Source organism: Lagenorhynchus albirostris, chromosome 1 (assembly GCF_949774975.1).
Source record: "Lagenorhynchus albirostris chromosome 1, mLagAlb1.1, whole genome shotgun sequence".
Classification (NCBI taxonomy): Eukaryota; Metazoa; Chordata; class Mammalia; order Artiodactyla; family Delphinidae; genus Lagenorhynchus; species Lagenorhynchus albirostris.
The window spans coordinates 4,930,839-4,948,302 of record NC_083095.1 but is presented as its reverse complement, the minus strand read 5'-3'; positions in this window follow the sequence as shown (position 1 = coordinate 4,948,302).

Sequence of the window (17,464 nt, the reverse complement as noted above, 5' to 3'; positions counted from 1 at the left end):
TGGATTTGGATTTGCTGTTAATGTTGTATAGCTTTTGATTAGTGTACTTTATGAATACAATGCTATACACATGATTTCATTTGAAAAACCATATTGTATTTGGGTATCTATTAATAGTTTATATTGGGCCCGGGTTTGATCCCTGGTCGGGGAACTAAGATCCCGCCAGCCGCAAGGCACGGACCAAAAAAAAAAAAAAAAAAAGAAGAAAAAGTTTATACTGTATAGAGAGATTATTTTTTAGTTCAATTTAAAAAAAAGAAAAGCACAGCAGATGCGGGGCGCTTCCCACGGCTCACACTTAGTGGCTCCTGTGGCGTTTCCCTCCCCAACCATAAGGTAAGGCGGGGTCAGGCTACCGTTGCAGGAACCCAGGAGCCCACACAAGCACGCGCTGCTCAGCCTGCTCTCCCCTTGCCTTCACACCCTTTTGTCCCAGTTAACTCAGAAAGCTTTAAGGTCGTTTGGAAGCCCGACAGTGCAGATTCCCACTGGAAGGGACGGCCGGCCTACTGTAGCTCCAGGAAGGCGCCTCCGTCCCGTGTGCCCCACTTGCCTCTCCGGCAAATCCAGGCGGCTTCCTCACCTCACCTGGATCCCGAGGCAGTTGTTCCACTCCAGAAATAGCTCGTATTTGTTTTACAACTTTTGAGCTGATACAGATTCCAGCCTCATTTAAGGCAGAGGAGTTTCTTTGTCCCTGAGGTAGGCCAGAACCTGCCCTGAGGACAGAGCCACACCCATGACCCAGGTCCTGCTAGAATTCCTTGATGGGCTTTGGAATCAGAGCTTTGTTAAAACCAACCAGCAACTAGGTTTAAGGGCAGGGGGCCCGGCCAGGTGTTAAACCACCCCCAGGTATATGCAGTGTGTAAAGGATAGGCTGAGTTTAAAGCAGGAAGTGACAGCTAGTTAGTTCTACCCCTTCCCTGACCCATTTTGCATTGGGAATTAGAAAGACGGAGGCTCTGGGAAGTCACTTTAGTCCAGATTCCATATTAAGCACCTCTCTGTACAAGCCCTGGGAAACTAGCTGCTTGCTAACAATGGAAGGAGGAGAGAGAAACAACAGGTACCCAAGGCAGTACAGAACTACACGCCACGATGCTGCAGGGGAAGGGAGAAGGAATAATGGGGAGGGGTTGCTGCCCAGTGCGGATGGTGAGAGACGGCTCTGTCTGGCCAGGCCGCTGTAACACAGTGCCATAGGCTGGGTGGCTTATAGACAACAGATATTTATTTCCCACAGTTCTGGAGGCTGGAAGCCTGAGGTCAGGGTGCCCGCACGGTCGGGTCCCGGTGAGAGGTCTCCTCCTGGCTGCAGATGCCCGTTTTCTCACTGTGTCCTCACAGGGCAGAAGGAGCAGAGGAGCTCTCTGGGGTCCATTAGGGCACTAATCCCATTCACAAGGGCTCCACTCTCATGACCTAATCACCTCCCAAAAGTCCCACCTCTTAATTAATACCATCACATTGGAGACTGGATTTCAACACATGAATTTTGCTCGGGGAAACATTTAGTCCTTAGCAGGCTCTCTCTCTGCAGTGGTTATATTTCTTATTTTATTCATTTATTTATAAAATAAATTTATTTATTTTTGGCTGCGTTGGGTCTTTGTTGCTGCATGTGGGCTTTCTCTAGTTGCGGTGAGCGGGGGCTACTCTTCACTGCAGTGCGGGGGTTTCTCTTGTTGCAGAGCATGGGCTCTAGGTGCGCGGGCTTCAGTAGTAGTTGTGGCTTGTGGGCTCTAGAACGCAGGCTCAGTAGTTGTGGCACACAGGCTTAGTTGCTCCGCGGCATGTGGGATCTTCCTGGACCAGGGCTCGAAATCGTGTCCCCCGCATCGGCAGGCGGATTCTTAACCACTGCACCACCAGGGAACCCCTGCATTGGTTATATTTTAAACCGACAGGGGTTAACACAGGGAATTAATTTACAGAATCACTGGATGGGCTGAAAACAATGGGCCAGAGATCCAGGGATGGCTGAACCACGAACAAGGGCCGAGACCAGGAAGGCCACCACCGGGATTGCCGAATTCAAAGGTGTGCAGCAGGGAATTGACCCAGGGATCAGAAGGCAGGGTGACGGCTGAAGGTACAGCCGTGGATGCGCTGGTGTCTCTGTGATCTTTCTTGCCAGAAAACCAAGTACTGGGAAGCCTTGCACGGAGGGGTGCTCAATATGGGAACTGGACTGGAAGTGATTTCCCTCCAGAGCCTCTGTCTTTCTAATTCCCAACGCAAAACAGCCCTCAGCGTCAGAGAGGGGGTAGAACCAATGAACAAACGAATGAAGGAACGAACTAACTGCACTGCCACCTCCTGCTTTAAATTCAGCCTGTCATTTACACACTGCATATGCCTGTACACGGCAAAGCTGACACTTTATTTCAGCCTTCCAAAATTGAGTATCTGATCGAAGAAACCCAATTTTCACCCAGAACCCCAGCGACCAGGGAGTCTGGGAAGCAGAGCAGGGAAGAAGGTGCCCAGCCCATCCTCCTTCCCAGGAGGCAGAGGGAGAAAAACTCCCCACAGGCCCGACGCTGCTGGTGCCAGGGACTGGATGGGGAGGGAGAAGGCCTGTTCCCAGGTTTTGGTCGGTGCAGTGGGTGGGCGGCGGGGAAAGCGTGGAGCTGGGGGGCCGGAGAGGGCCAGAGTTCAGCTCCCACAGAGCTGAGTCTCTGGGCCTCTTTCCCAGGCCTGTATTTCACAGGGCAGTGGGGAGCTTTTCTGTAGAAGATCATTGATCAGGGGAGAAAAATCAATTAAAGCCCACTGACTGGAAAAGTATCTTGGGCTGGAATTTTTCTAGGGGAAAAGCAGCTCCAAACCATAACTTATCTACTGCTCTATTAATAACACACGAAGCCACAGCCGATAAGCAGAACAAGCGTGAAGCGTATACATTAACTTTATACTGAAGAGGGAGGAGCCAGTGAAGCCGGGGAGGGAAGGATGACGTATGGGGACAGGAAAAGGGAAAGCAACAGAGGAGGAGAGGAAAGCCCGGGAAGAAGCCAGGGAGACAAGGTGCAGAAAGGAGAGAATCAAGAGGAGGGAGAGCTGGGTGCAGAGGGGGAAGCGTTGGGCGACAGGGCCGCAGCCCCACGTAGGCAGCCAGAGGCCCGGGTGATGAGAGGCTGACTTGTGCCTGTTCTCCCATAAATAAGAACTCTATTTAGTTCACCAGGAATATAAAAATACGCCATGCTTCTGGAAGCAGGCTCCAGCTCCTCTGCCCCGAGTCGCTGACGTAACCCATAACCAGCAGGAAGAGCCGTGATGCGATCCTCAGCCTGCTTCCTAGTGACCCAGATGTGCGCTGCCTGCCTCCTTCCAGCTTATTTCCCGCACTTGCTCAGAGCTCAGTAGATAAGCTTGTTTTCAATTCTTTACATTCTCCCTTGCCTCGCCTAAGGTGACCATTACTAACTAAAGAGTGGGTACATTCCCGTTCCTTTCTTCGTGCTCATATAACATAAAGATTATCTGTATATCTATATCTGGGGGGGGTGGGGAGAGGATGGGGACGACGGAGGGGAGAGAGGAGCCGACAACATATACACACAAGCACAACCGCAAGCCTGCTGCCACACAGAACATAAACGGCGCACCGATCAGAGAACAGAAGTGGATCAAACAGGGAGGGCTTCTGCCCTGCCCGGCTGGAGTGCTGAGGAGGTGGCCTTTGAGGTGGAAGTTGAAGGATCCAGCGGGCAGAGGTGGAGCCTGGGGAGGAAGACATTCCAGAAGGAAGGAAAGGCAGGGAGGGACAAGGCACACCCAGTGTGACCGCAGAGTGACATCTTGCAAAGGAGGAAGGAGTAGGGCTGACAGGAGGCTTGTAAGAGGAGGTTAGGGCCAAAGAGCTGACTTGGGTCTGCCTGGATGGTCAGAGCTCACAGACGATGGCCGTCAACCAGGATGAGCGCGGGAAAGGCCCTTTCAGCTGAACCTACAGCCTGAATGCCTCGCCTAAGTGTCTCACGTGGCTGGACGAAATCAGGTCTAGGGGCTCTGGACTCAAATTCTTTTTTTTTTTTTGGCCACGCTGCGCAGCTTGCAGGATCTCAGTTCCCCAACCAGGGACTGAACCCAGGCCACGGCAGTGAAAAACATCAAATCCTAACCACTAGGCCACCAGGAAACTCCCCTCTGGGCTCAAATTCCACGACGCCCACCAAGTTAGTGGATTCTAACACTGCCTCTTCCACCTGAAGCAACAGGTTCCCTGAAGGCCGTCTGGTACCCGGTGGGCCTGTTCTTCGCTGACCCCTGGGTGCCTAGCGGGGTGGCTGCCACGTGGGAGCACCTAATCTAGTGACTTGAACTTGCTGCTCTCTCGCTTTCTGTGTAGTTCGCTGGGGAAACTGATGACGCCACTACACCTTCTGAGTGCTGCAGGAACACCCAGGGCTGTGGGCACAGTGAGCGGCTCTCCAGGGACGGTCTCAGAGGCGGGGGGCCGACAGGTACTAGGGGAGCATTCTCAGGTGGTAAGAAGTCAAATAACCTGCTCTTTAACTACGAGGGAAGGGGGGAGATAGGTAGAACGCTTGAAAATGGTTAACCACTTCACTACTCTTAGTTTTTTTTTTTTTTTTTTTTTTTTTTGTGGTACGTGGGCCTCTCACTGCTGTGGCCTCTCCCGTTGCGGAGCACAGGCTCCGGACGCGCAGGCTCAGCGGCCATGGCTCACGGGCCCAGCCGCTCCGCGGCATGTGGGATCTTCCCGGACCGGGGCACGAACCCGTGTCCCCTGCATCGGCAGACGGACTCTCAACCACTGTGCCACCAGGGAAGCCCTACTCTTAGGTTTTTAAATGGGGAGAAAGCTCCCAGCCACCATTCCTCCTTCTGATAGGGAAATGGTACAGTTAGTTGTCTAACGTATCCAAAAGATCTGATACAAAATGGGAAATGATGGGAAAAAAGCACAAATTTAATATGGATAATTTGGCTTCCACAAGCTTTTCTTCATTTGCTACTTTAAAAAAAATTATAAAATACTTATTTGTACACCCATGTTCACAGCAGCATTATTCACAACACCTAAAATGTGGAAACAACCCAAGTGTCCGCTGAGGGATGAGTGGATTAGCAAAATGTGATATATACATACGAAGGACCATTATTTGGCCTTAACAAGGAAGGAAATTCTGACATACCTCATGACATGGATGAATACTGAGGATATTTTGTTAAGTGAAATAAGCCAGACAATAAAAGGACAAACACTGCGTGATTTACTTATATGAGTGAGGTACCTAGAAGTCAAATTTACAGAGACAGAAAGTGAATGGTGAGTGTCAGAGGCTGCAGCGAGTGGCAAGTGGGGAGTTACTGTTCAACAGGAACAGAGTTTCAGTTTGACAAGATGAAAAGGGTTCTGGGGATGGACGGTGGTGAGGGACGTACAACAATACAAACATACTTAACACCAACGAACTGCACACTTAAACATGCCTATGATGGTAAATTCTATGTCTTTTACCACAATAAAAAAATCTAAAAGTAAAAATACATGTGTGATAACTGCACACAAATATAAACAAACAAACAAACAAAAACCTACCACATAAACCCCAACTGCTCAAAATCCTAGTTCCCGGAAGCAAACGACACTGTTTTGACATGTTTACTTTCCACTTCTCCTATACCTTTCCCTCAAAAGAGCTGGGATTATAATATATACATAAATGTGCTACATTTTTGCTTATTATTGTATCATAGCATTTTTTCATATTAAAAACGTTTACAAAATTAAAAATCATTACATATAAAATCTATCCCATGGATTCCATATGGACGGACCATAAAATTACCAAGAGACAACCCTTTAGACACGCAGAACGGTAACACCCCCTTCAATGTCCCTTCCCCTCCATCCCATTCCCTGGTCTCTCGTTCCCCAAGGGAACAACTTACAGTCTCCCCTGTGGCAGTAGGTCAAGAATGGGCCCCTGCAAGTTCCTCGCACCCCAGGACAAGGGTTTACGTGAGAAGCCCAGTGGGAGCAGTGGGTTCACGGCTCCACAGGGCCTGACCCCTGACTCTGCAATTCCCTTCGCCTTTCCACACAGTCACAAGATAACGCCACAGTCCTCGTCATCACGCCAGTTTCTGGGCAGGAAGGAAGAGGGGCCGTCTTCTCTTGGGGATTTATCTTCTTATTAGGGAAGGGAAGCCTCTAATGTAACATATGTTTTCCTTAATATTTCACTGGCCAGAACTGGGTCACGTTCTCCCCGACTCCTTTTCACATCCATCACTGGCTAAAGGAAGTAAGACTGCCTTGGGGGGAAAAGAAAGGGACTTCCTGGCGGTCCAGCAGTTAGGACACTGTGCTTCCACTGCTGGGGACCTGGGTTTGATCCCTGCTCGGGGAACGCAGATCCCGCAAGCCATGTGGCGTGGCCCAAAAATAAATCAAAAAAAAAAAATTTTTTTAAAAAAGGACTGCCTTCGCTGTTTAGCCAATCATGATTTATCCCGCGAGCTAAGATAGCTCCACCCTCTTCCCGAAGGAGCAGATTTCTACCTGCTACCCGAAGAAAAAACTGGGGCTCTGTAAGGAGGGAGCATTGGATGCTGGGAGAAGAGTGGTCGCTGGCCAGACACCAGAGTGGATGCCACAGGGACCTGATGTATTCTGCTAAACAAATGCACACACGTACATCCGCGTGACATACAGTAACGTGTTCAACCACTCCTCGAGGCTATTTCTAGAAGGGATTTCTGATGTACGACCCCAGCTTACATAAAGGCTATGTGAGAGTCAGCAGCTAACATCGAGCTGGTGGAATAACGTGATGGACGACAGTCAAGACGCCTCCCGTCTCCACAGGCTCCTATGACAGACACAGCCAATAAGATGAAGATCCACATATTACATCTCGTATGTAACAGGTAAGTCACTAAATTTGGATCCAAAGAAAAGCAACGGTTTGAATAGAGGATGGGGAAAGGCGATTTAAAAGCTACATACATGTGAAAGCAAGCAGTGGCTGGTTTGCAGCTCTGAACACTGAAAGGGATGAGTTCCAGTGAACCTTGACACCATGAAGTCACAGCTGAACATGGCCAGGCCCGCTACAGGTGGAAGCCAGAAGCGGACAGACTGTAGTCTTTCATCGAGTAGGCTTTGCATCTAGAATTCAGTGGTTTGGGGAAAAAAAAAAAAAAGGGATGAGTAAGCGTCCAAGGGAAACTACCACTTCATGGCTGGAGAGATGTGTGTGAGCAGATCTATAAAACACCTCTACCTGCCTGTAACACAAGCAGCATTGTTACCTGCTTACCACTGGATTAATACATGAATCAAGGCATTTACTTCGGCAGGAAATGGTCTTTCTATGTGGACTCCCTCTTTGTTGTGGCAGTTGCACTGGGGGTTTGCTTGTAGTAAAACGTTTGCTTTGAGAGGGCTGGAGCAAAGACTGTGTGGGCTTTGTGCAGGTCAAAATAAGACCGTTTTTCCAAAGCACAGTCTCCTTAAAGGGTTTCATTTTTGAAGACACTTTTGAGAAATAATTAGAAATATACACTTTCATGTAGTTTGGGATAAGCAATATTCTTTACTTGTTTCACATTATAAACCAGTTTTCACTGTTTGAATTTCCTAGAATTATGTCTAATTTCCAGACACTTATTTGCTCGCAAACGTGGAAATTCCTACTACTCAAAAAATCTTAAGGACGAGTAAGCTAAATTCAGGGTTCCCAGAGTCTGATTACTTTAAGACTCTGCCACGCTGCTTAGCCCATGAAGCAGCATTTTCCTGTCCCCACCAACCCCCATCAAAGTACACCACCATTCATTTAACACTTAGGGCGTTCCAGGCCCTGAGTAACTCAGATGCATGAACAGCTACGAGAAAGCAGAAGAAACATCCCTACCTTCCGGAAGCTTCCAACTCAGGAACTATCTACAAGTAATTAAAGTAAAAGACAGCTAACTGCTTAGCAAGTTGGGAATTTTCCATGCTGCGGGGAAACGGAAGACCAGGGAGGGCGTTATTTGCAACTGGAGGGTCTAGGACGCCTTGAGGCAGGCTCGGAACTGAGCGTGAGGAAGGCATTCCTTAAAGAACGGGAGTATGAACAAAGGCGGAAAATGAAGGGGCAGATTCACCAACAATGACGCTTCTGTGAGGCGGAACTGCGGGGGTGGGGTGGTGCCGGGAAGCAGCAGGAGGGAGAGTGAAAACCAGGAAGAGGTGAGGGAATTTATTTCGCACCTATTACATGCCAGGAGCATTGTGCGTATTATTTAGATCAAACGTTACAACAATCTTGAATAGTAATATTCTGATTTTACAGATCAAGAAACTGGCCCAGAGGGGGTCTCCTGGTGGCCTAGTGGTAAGGATTCCCGGCTTTCACTGCCGGGGCCCAGGGTCAGTCCCTGGTCGAGGAACTGAGATCCCACCAGCCACGTGGCCCGGCCAAAAAAAAAAGAGTGAGAAATGCGAGTAGAGGGAGGAAAGAGAAGAGGACTGAAAACTGGGGCATTATTCCAAGGTGAGGTTGCCAGACAAAACGCAGGACAGCCAGTTAAATCTGAATTTCAAATAAACAAGGAAGACTTGTTTATCTGAAAAACCAAAAAACAGAAAGAAACTGGCCCAGAGAGTTCAACAAACTCACCTGAGATCACTTAGCTTATAAATAGTGGAGCAAATATTCAAAACCGGGTCTGTCTGATCAGAACTCCTATTTTTTTCCTGCTATGCCATGCTTCCTTTGAGCCCAGCCAAGGATTCGGGACTTTATTCCACGTGCAGCAGGGCTGGAGGACACAGAAGGAGCATCAACGGGCACTTCTGCTCTGACAGGGCAGACGCAGGTCCGGCATTGGGCAGACGAGAAACTCCCTGCCCTCAAAGCATGTGCAGTTTTGTGGATGAGCAGAAACATTAACAGCCGTTTTCATTATAATGTGAGGACAGTGAGAGCAATTTGGTCAGAATGCTATGGAAATTCCCCCCCAAGGAAGGCTTCCTAGAGAGGTCATCTGAGCTGTTTCGGAAGAGGAATAAGGTCGAAGGAGGTGAGAAAGGATCTCCTAGGCAGAGAAAAACAGTCTGAAAACAAAGGTGTGAGCTCTTGTGGTGCATGTATCTGGGAGTAGCAGGAAGGACAGAAAACGAGGCCGGCAGGTTTAGGAATGCCTGGCTGAGGAGCAGCTCCACCCCGAGTTTGCACTGGAGTAACGTGGTCCCATCTGCATGTTAGAAAAACCCAGGAGAGCCTTGGGAACAGAGAGGGCTGGAGGCAGGTAGAGCGGCTGGTCGCCAAAGCTTTAGGTGAGAGAGCGCCAAGGCCTGCACCAAGACAGTAAGAGCAGGAATGGAGAAAAGTTGGTTTGAAAAATATTTAGGAGGACTTGGTGGCTACACACGGGGATTACGGAGCCAGAGGAGTAGATGATTTCCAGATTTCGGCCCCGGGCAACTGGGTGTGACTGGTGAGAGGGTAGGTGCCCGAGAGGAAGAGGGCAAGAAGGTTGTTAGGGAGACCCCGTGGGACACTGAGTGGGGACAGTGGATGTACGTCTAGAGCTCTGTGGAGAATCCAGACTAGAGACAGAAGCTAAGACTGCTCAGCACGCAGGTGGCTGTTAAGGCCACAGGGATGGATGAGGTGACGCAGGACAGCATACAGAAGAGGGCCAAAAGGAGGAAAAGTCAGAAGCGAGAAGATGGACAGCAGAGCTAAGGAAGGAATCCGGGGACCGAGCAGCCGGCCACATGAAGTGCAAGAAAGGATGAGAAAACGAGATCAGAAAAGCCTCACCTGGGCAGGGCACCACAGCAGGTGAGGACACAGTACCTGCGGCTCAACAGATGGAGCAGAGACTCTCAACACAGACCTGGTCTCAGGAGGCTTCGCTGGGAATGGAAGGAGATGGGCAATGGTTACAAGGAGACACAGGGTCAAGAGACAGCCTTGTTTCTGAAGACCAGGAGAGGGATTTCCCTGGTGGTGCAGTGGTTAAGAATCCACCTGCCAAGGCAGGGGATGAGCCCTGGTCCGGGAGGATCCCACATGCCGTGGAGCAAACTAAGCCTGTGTGCTACAACTATTGAGTCCACGTGCCACAACTACTGAAGCCCGCGCACCCAGAGTCTGTGCTCTGCAACAAGAGAAGCCACCGCAATGAGAAGCCAGCGCACTGCAACAAAGAGTAGCCCCCGCTCGCTGCAACTAGAGGAAGCCCGCGTGCAGCAACGAAGACCCAATGCAGCCAAAAATAAATATATTAAATAATAATAAAGACCAGGAGAGACTTAATCCAAAGAAAAAGAGCCAGGGACAAGAAAAGAGCCAGGGACAGACAAGAGATGACAAGTGATGGCACAGAGCCCGAGAGGAAGAGGAGGAGGGAACACAGGTAGAGACAGGACACAGGCTCATCCAGGAGCGGCCACGAAGGGAGAGCTGGTGTCTGAGGGAATGAATTCTGACCCTTCCAACTTTCTTGAAGTAGGAGGCATTGGAAGTGGGCTACTGCAGTGGGGACGGAGAGAAGGACACAAGCAGATTTCTTATGAACTTTGAGGCAAGTAATTTAAAGAATCTGCTGAGCAAAATGGTGGAGGGGGGCTGAGTCGGGACAAGTAAAAAGAAATGTCAAGTGACATCACTTAGGTGATGCCGGGGACCATAAGTCACTGCAGAACTCTACATACACAAGTGGCGTTTCTTCCAGTAGATGCCAGGATCTCAGAAGTATACAGACAAAAGTGATACAGACAAAAGGGTGACGTTTTATCAGCCATAAGCAGTGCGGGAAGCTGAGGATGCTGGTAATCGATTGTGGAGTTCTGGTCTGGGAAGGAAAGAGAGATTAGAAAATTGAAGGTTTGAGGCTGAAATAAAGGGATAACAGGAAAGACGGTGTGAGAGCTGGAAAGGATAGGAGATTGGGAGTTTAATGTTCCAAATGTGGGACTTCCCTGGCGGTCCAGTGGTTAAGACTCTGTGCTCCCAATGCAGGGGGCATGGGTTCGATCCCTGGTTAGGGAACTAAGATCCCGCATGTTGCACAGCGCAGCCAAAAACAAACAAAAAGAGATTCCAAATATGGCACTGCTCCTAGGAATGACAAGGACCAGGATATGGCAGCCAAAGAGGTGGGAATGAAGGTAGCTGGAGTTTTGGAAGCCAACATAAAGAGGCTGCAGTGACTCAGACGACTCAGGGGCTGGTATGGCCTAGGTTTGAGAGAAAGATATTACGTAAGTTTAAGCGCCAGGTCTTCGATGAGCACGGGAGACAGTGAGGTGATGATAGATAGAGAGGGGCATTGTGGGGTGATGGCTTTAGCCTCCAGCCATGTCAGTCGGCACTGCCTTTGGTATGATTTGGTCAGTCACTAGGAAAAGATCCAGGCGGATCCACGATCGCATTCTCGCTGCAATGACACCGCTGTTTACTCAAAACAGTGCAAGGACGCTCCCAATCCACCCCTCGGGGAATAAGGGGATGGCATGGTTTAGAATATGGTAGTTCTTCCTTTGCATCCACCCTTTAAATCCCCCAATTAAAACTGTACACAAGCGCTAAGGAAGTTTGTTGGCAACCCTGTACTGGGACGTGGAGAGAGGAGACCGATGCTCATCCTCTTCTGTCTGCCACCTCTGGACTGCTGTTTCCCTGAGCGGCAGCTGTTGACCCCTCCGTGACGACGATACCCTTGCCAAGTCTTCCTGGCTCTACCCTTTCCAAAGCACCTCTGTGTCACCAGGGGAAAAGTGACCAGTAAGACACGGGCAGCTGGATCCCAATGTCGACCCACTTCCAAAAAGAGCTCCAGTGTTGAGAAGTTGAGTTCTGATTGACACAGAAAACACAAAAGCAGTTGTTTAGCCTACTTTTAGTAGACAGTAATCCACCTAGCTCGGGGAGATTCAAAACTTATCCCTGATATGACAAATCTCTTTAAGAAAAGTCTGGCTAGCAAATGAATTCTTATCTGCTCTAAGAAACCAAGTAAGCACTGGGTCCAGCCTATAAGGATGAGCCCTGAAACCAGCACAGAAACTGAGAGGTGAGTGGCAGAGGCTAGCTCACCTGGAGCGAGATGGTAAGAAGGAAATATAATCAGTCCTGGGAAGCATCAAGCCTTCACACGGTTTACTTACCGCCACGGCGGATTCCTAGAAGCCTGAAGACTGGCACCGTTAGGCCCGTTCTGAAGCCGAGGAAATGAAGACCCGAGAGGCTACAAGACCTTGTGGGTGTCACCTGGATGACAAAGGGCACAGCCAGGCCCCGACCTGTTTGGACGGCACTGCTCTGCTGCTGCCACTCATCAGTTTTGCCTCCCTAAGTACCTTTGTAGCTGGTCTACCTTCCAAGGCCTGGAACTCCAAGACCATTTCCATTATTAATCCCCAAGTTCAAGTGGGACTGTGAACAAGGAATGGCTCATAAAAAACGAAAACGAAAAAAAAAAGGACATGATGTCAGTAACCAAGTCCTGAGAAAACCTCAGGCATCTCAGTAGCAGTTTTGGTGGATTAATTTGCTCATTTGATGAGTTTCTGAGGCAAAAATAGCCCTTTTACACTGAGTGTTGTGGGCTTATCGCAAATATTTACAAATTTATCACTTAATTTATTTTATCTACTTTCTTTTCACATAGAAATTAACATTTCAGGAAAAAAAAAAAGCTGGTTTGCAGCCAAGCACTGGCCTTGGCACTTGGTGGTTTATTTAACTCTCAAGTCCCAGGTGAAATGTCCCCTCCTCAGGAAGACCTTTATCTGACTAGCTTGGCCTAGGTCCACTTGTCCCCAGACTCTCCACTTCTTGTCAGGACTGCCAAGTGGAAGTGAGACCGGTATCTCTGAGCTCTCTGGTCATAGCCTGTCTCCCGTCTGGGCGCATTGTTTGGTTAACGGCAGTATTCTCCAGCCTCGAAGAGCAGGTGCTTGACAAACAGGGATGAACAGCTGGGCTCACCTAATCCGCCCGTCACTCCTCTTTAGCAAACGGAGAAAATCCCTAACAGAGGCTGCGTGTCCAGCCCACTCGCACAGAGCTCCAGCACTGACCTGCCTCACACACCGATGCAGGAGTGGCTCGGCTTCCTGTTTTTCTGCGCTGCAGTAAGTATGCCGTGAAACAAGGTACCGCGGATTGAGACAGAACTTGCCATTCATTCTGTTCAATCACACGGGCAACATTCATTTGGATGGCAGGTGGCAGGAGCAACTGCAGTACAAAGAAGCTGATTTAGCTTCTACTTTGGAGGGGCACACAACGAGCGAAGCAGAGAAAAGCAAGGCGAATTTATCACTAGAGATTTCAACTTTCCTTAGACTTATGGGCAATGACCAGATTCATCTACTGTACTAAACCACTTAGCCTCAGAAAAAGAGTCTAAGACCCTATAAAAGCGAAGGACATAAAACGTTGCAGAAATGGTGCTAGCTTTACAGACTTGTATGGTTAAGGTATTTCACCACAATTTAAGCTCCAAATCTAATGTATGCATTGATTTGGGGGGAAGGGAGGAGTATCCCCTGAATAGCCCAGGTTTCAAAAATTCCACAATCAAGAAATACTTTAGATGATTAGGAAAATGTGTACACACCTATGGTCAATTAACTTGTATTGATCCAAACCAGGGGTAACTAATTTAGATGCAGAAACACAAATTTTCATCCTGATTTTTCTCATGTTTTATTGGAAACTCGGCATGGATCTGGAACAGGGTCCGACCAGCAAATGTAAAAAGACTTCTAGCCTAACAAAAGGCAAAGCTCTAGCTGCAGCCCCATCACTACACTGCAATGTGACCTTCAGCAGCTCCTCTCTCAGCTGGTTTCCTTAACTGCAAAATAGAGACTGGGCTAATATTCTCCATACAGTAACCGATGCACAGCACCAACTACCTGCTAGAAGTAACTCCAAAAGAACTAGACATTAGAACTAACCAAAAAGCAATTTCATGAGACAGCCAAACTAGTTTGCGGTAAGGGAAATTACTTAGCATGAGTTCACTGCCTGAATCGTTTCCGATCTGTTAGAAATAAAAATAAGGTAGAATCAGATTTCATCGCTAGCCTCCCTATAATTAATAAATGAGAAGATACTCTGAAAAAAGGAGAGAAAGAGATACTAGGTGTCTCTCAATTCACATCCTTTATTCTTCCACCCACTCCCACCCTCTCCCCTCCTCTCCACGCATGTCCCTTCCTAAACCACATGGTCTTAAAGCTGAGTTGGAAATTTAATGGAGGTTTCCGGAAAGGAACCACTAGGAATGAGGGAGGAGAGAAACCATCCAAAGAGCTGTGGGTAACAGTCCACACCTTTGTCCTGTGCTGTCAAGGGACACACTCCTTGCAGGATATGTGTCACGTCTCCTCAGCCATTAGTGAGCTGTGACTTCTCAAAGATTCTAGAAACTTTACACAACTCAGGATTCTTCCAACCTTCTACTTTCTTCTATAGTTGTTGACATTCATTTCCACGGTGGACTGGAAGTCGTTGGAGCTTTTTTTTTTCTTCTTTTTTTGCGGTACGTGGGCCTCTCACTGTTGTGGCCTCTCCCGTTGCGGAACAACAGGCTCCGGACGCGCTGGCTCAGCGGCCATGGCTCACGGGCGCAGCCGCTTCGCGGCATGTGGGATCTTCCCGGACCGGGGCACGAACCCGTGTCCCCTGCATCGGCAGGCGGACTCTCAACCACTGCGCCACCAGGGAAGCCCTCGTTGGAGCTTTTGAGACACCTAAAATGGCCGAGCACTTTCACACAGAAGTCCTCTCTGTCATGGTGCCTTCATTTTTTGATGAACCAACCAACCAACCATCATTCCATGTACCAGGCATTAGGCTGTAGACGGACCCAGCCGTGGTCTTTGCCCTCAGTTGGAAGGATGAAAGCACGCAAACATGGCTGTAAAATACCCAGTTTAATTAAGTGGGGTCAGTCAATTTTCTTGCTGCCAAGACAAAAGGACTCTAGAAGTTCCGAGGGAAGGTTCATTGGCCCAGTTTACTCTGCCCAAACAGCACAGGATAAAAGCAGTGAAATTATCCCTACCTTTAGAGGCCCATGGCTCTGGAACTGCACTTTAACCTGTCCTTTTAAATGGATTTTCACCTTTAGCAGCAAACGCAAGCAAGCTAGAGCAAATACAGCACCGTGTCTTTGCATGCCTATTCATAAGGTACTCCACAGCTAAAGAACACAAGACGAGAATCTCTCCCACCATGGAAAACTCAAGACCTATCTAACAGGTCACCTGCTCTGGGGCAATTTTTAAAAGCTCTTCATGCAGCAGGTGAATAGCTGGACCGTCTCAGTGCTTTCTCCCACCTACTACCCTTCCTGACAGATAAACCCTTTTCAGCTTTCTCCACTTGACTGTGAAGTCTGTAGACCTATGACTCAGGAGCTAGGCTGCCTAACTGGGTACTTCCCCCATTTCTCTTGTATCTATGGGGAAGCATCAACTACTTGCAAAGACATCCTCCCATCAATTACTAGAGAGTGGGGAAAGTGAAATTAATTAAGCCACACAAAAATTCTCCCACAATTCGTTTTCATTTGTGAAATATTTATGCAGAATTTATAAGCTACGAAGCCAGAAATGACTTATTTCAACAGACTTGACTTTGTCAAACTGTGTGGGTGTAGCACTCCAATGGGAATTACTCAGAATTTAAAACTCAAAGAGACAATGATCTAATTTTTCACTCCCTATACCAACATCCTCAAATATCAAGTCCAATGCCGTTGAAAAATAAGCACGGACTAAACGAGATTGACAAAGTCACTTTTTAATCAGAACACACAAACCTCTTTCTCTAAAGGTTCTCAAGAAAGACACCTGCTTGCTTTAATAAGTTGGATCTAAGATTAATGTATATATTACAGTTCAGAATAATCACGGTGTTCACCTGCAAGAACACTGTTCCAAAAGACAAGGCTAAACGTTGTGAATATACACGTTTGAGAAATGCACTCAGCCGTTAAATTGGCCAAACGGGTACAACAAAGACACACCTTCCCAGCTTCTCACTTTCACATGATTTTCTTTCTTAAAAACCAGTTTTTATTTCTGTTGCTTCAAACTCAAAGTCAGGTCGACCAAAACAATGAATAAGGGCAAAACCACTTCACCGCAGCTATTCAGGAAGGGTTAATTGCTGCTAATTCGTGCCAGAAAAAATATAGGCTCTGCTGCAGGTATTAAGGAGAACAGTGCGGGAAAATTGTGGAATTTTCAACGAGGAAACAAATGCAAAGCCTGGTGGGCATTAGGAGAAGCGTCTATGCAAGTGAGAAAAAGGTGAAGACGGTGGTCGAGGGAAACAATGATTGGCTGGAGAGCGAAGAAAGGGAAGCTCAGAAGGAAATTTTCGAAAGCCACAGAAAGCCAAGCTACCGGACCAGCGGCCGGGACCCTGCTGTTCTTAAGACCTATGGGGAAGCAGGCACCCAACGGCTTCGTCTCAGGTTTCCGCGGGTCACAAAAGGATAACGGACATCCTCCCAACGGTGGACCTGGGGGCTCCGCGCGCCGCTTCCGCCCGCCCCGCCCCGCGTGCAGCCCACCTGCGCTCAGCCCCGGACCCAGCGGGGACGGGGCGCTCGCGGCGATATGTGCCGACCCGCGGCCGCCGGCGGACGTTTCCCTCCGCTGCCCGCCCGCCCACCCTCCTTTGTTCGCCTGGCCCTCCTCCCTCACTCGGCCGCCATCGCCCGCCCGAAGCTAGGCGTCAAGAGCGAGCGCCGCCCGACATGAAAAAGGAGGCACAAGCGTTTCTCGTCAAAGCAGACTTTATTGGGGCGCCAGGACCGCCCCGCGCGCGCCGCCCGCTCCCCCTCGCGGCCCCCGGGCCGCCCACCGGCCGGGACCCTGCGCTCGGCCGGCCCCGCCCTGCCCCGCAGGCCCCCTCCCCCGCGGCGCCGGGGGCCGCGCGGACGGCTCACCGGCTCCAAGGCGGCGGCTGCAGCGTCGACGCCCCGCTCCCGAGTGCGGCCCGGGCCCGGGGCGGCGGGCTCCGCAGCTGTGGCACCGCGAAGGGCGGGGGCCGCGCGACTCGCGGCGGCGGCGGTGGCGGCGGCGCGCTGACGTCACGCGCAGCGGCCAGCCAGCGCGCGCGGAGGCCGTCCCGGCGGCCCCAATCCGGGAGGAGCCCGGGTTGAGTGGGCTGGGCCGCGGCGGCGAACGGGCAGATCGATTGGCAGAGGAGGAGGAGCGAGAGGGCGAGCAGGCAAGTAGGAGCGAGGCGGGGCGGGCCGAGGCTGCACGGAAGTCTCGCGAGGCCGAGCTAGAGCGGAGTGTGGCGGCGGCGGCGGCGGCGAGATCTGGGCTCGGGGTGAGGAGTTGGTATTTGTGTGGAAGGAGGCGGAGGCGCAGGAGGAAGGGGAAAGCGGAGCGCCAGCCCGGAGGGCGGGAGGAGGCGCGGCCAAAGCGGGCGGCCGAGGCGCG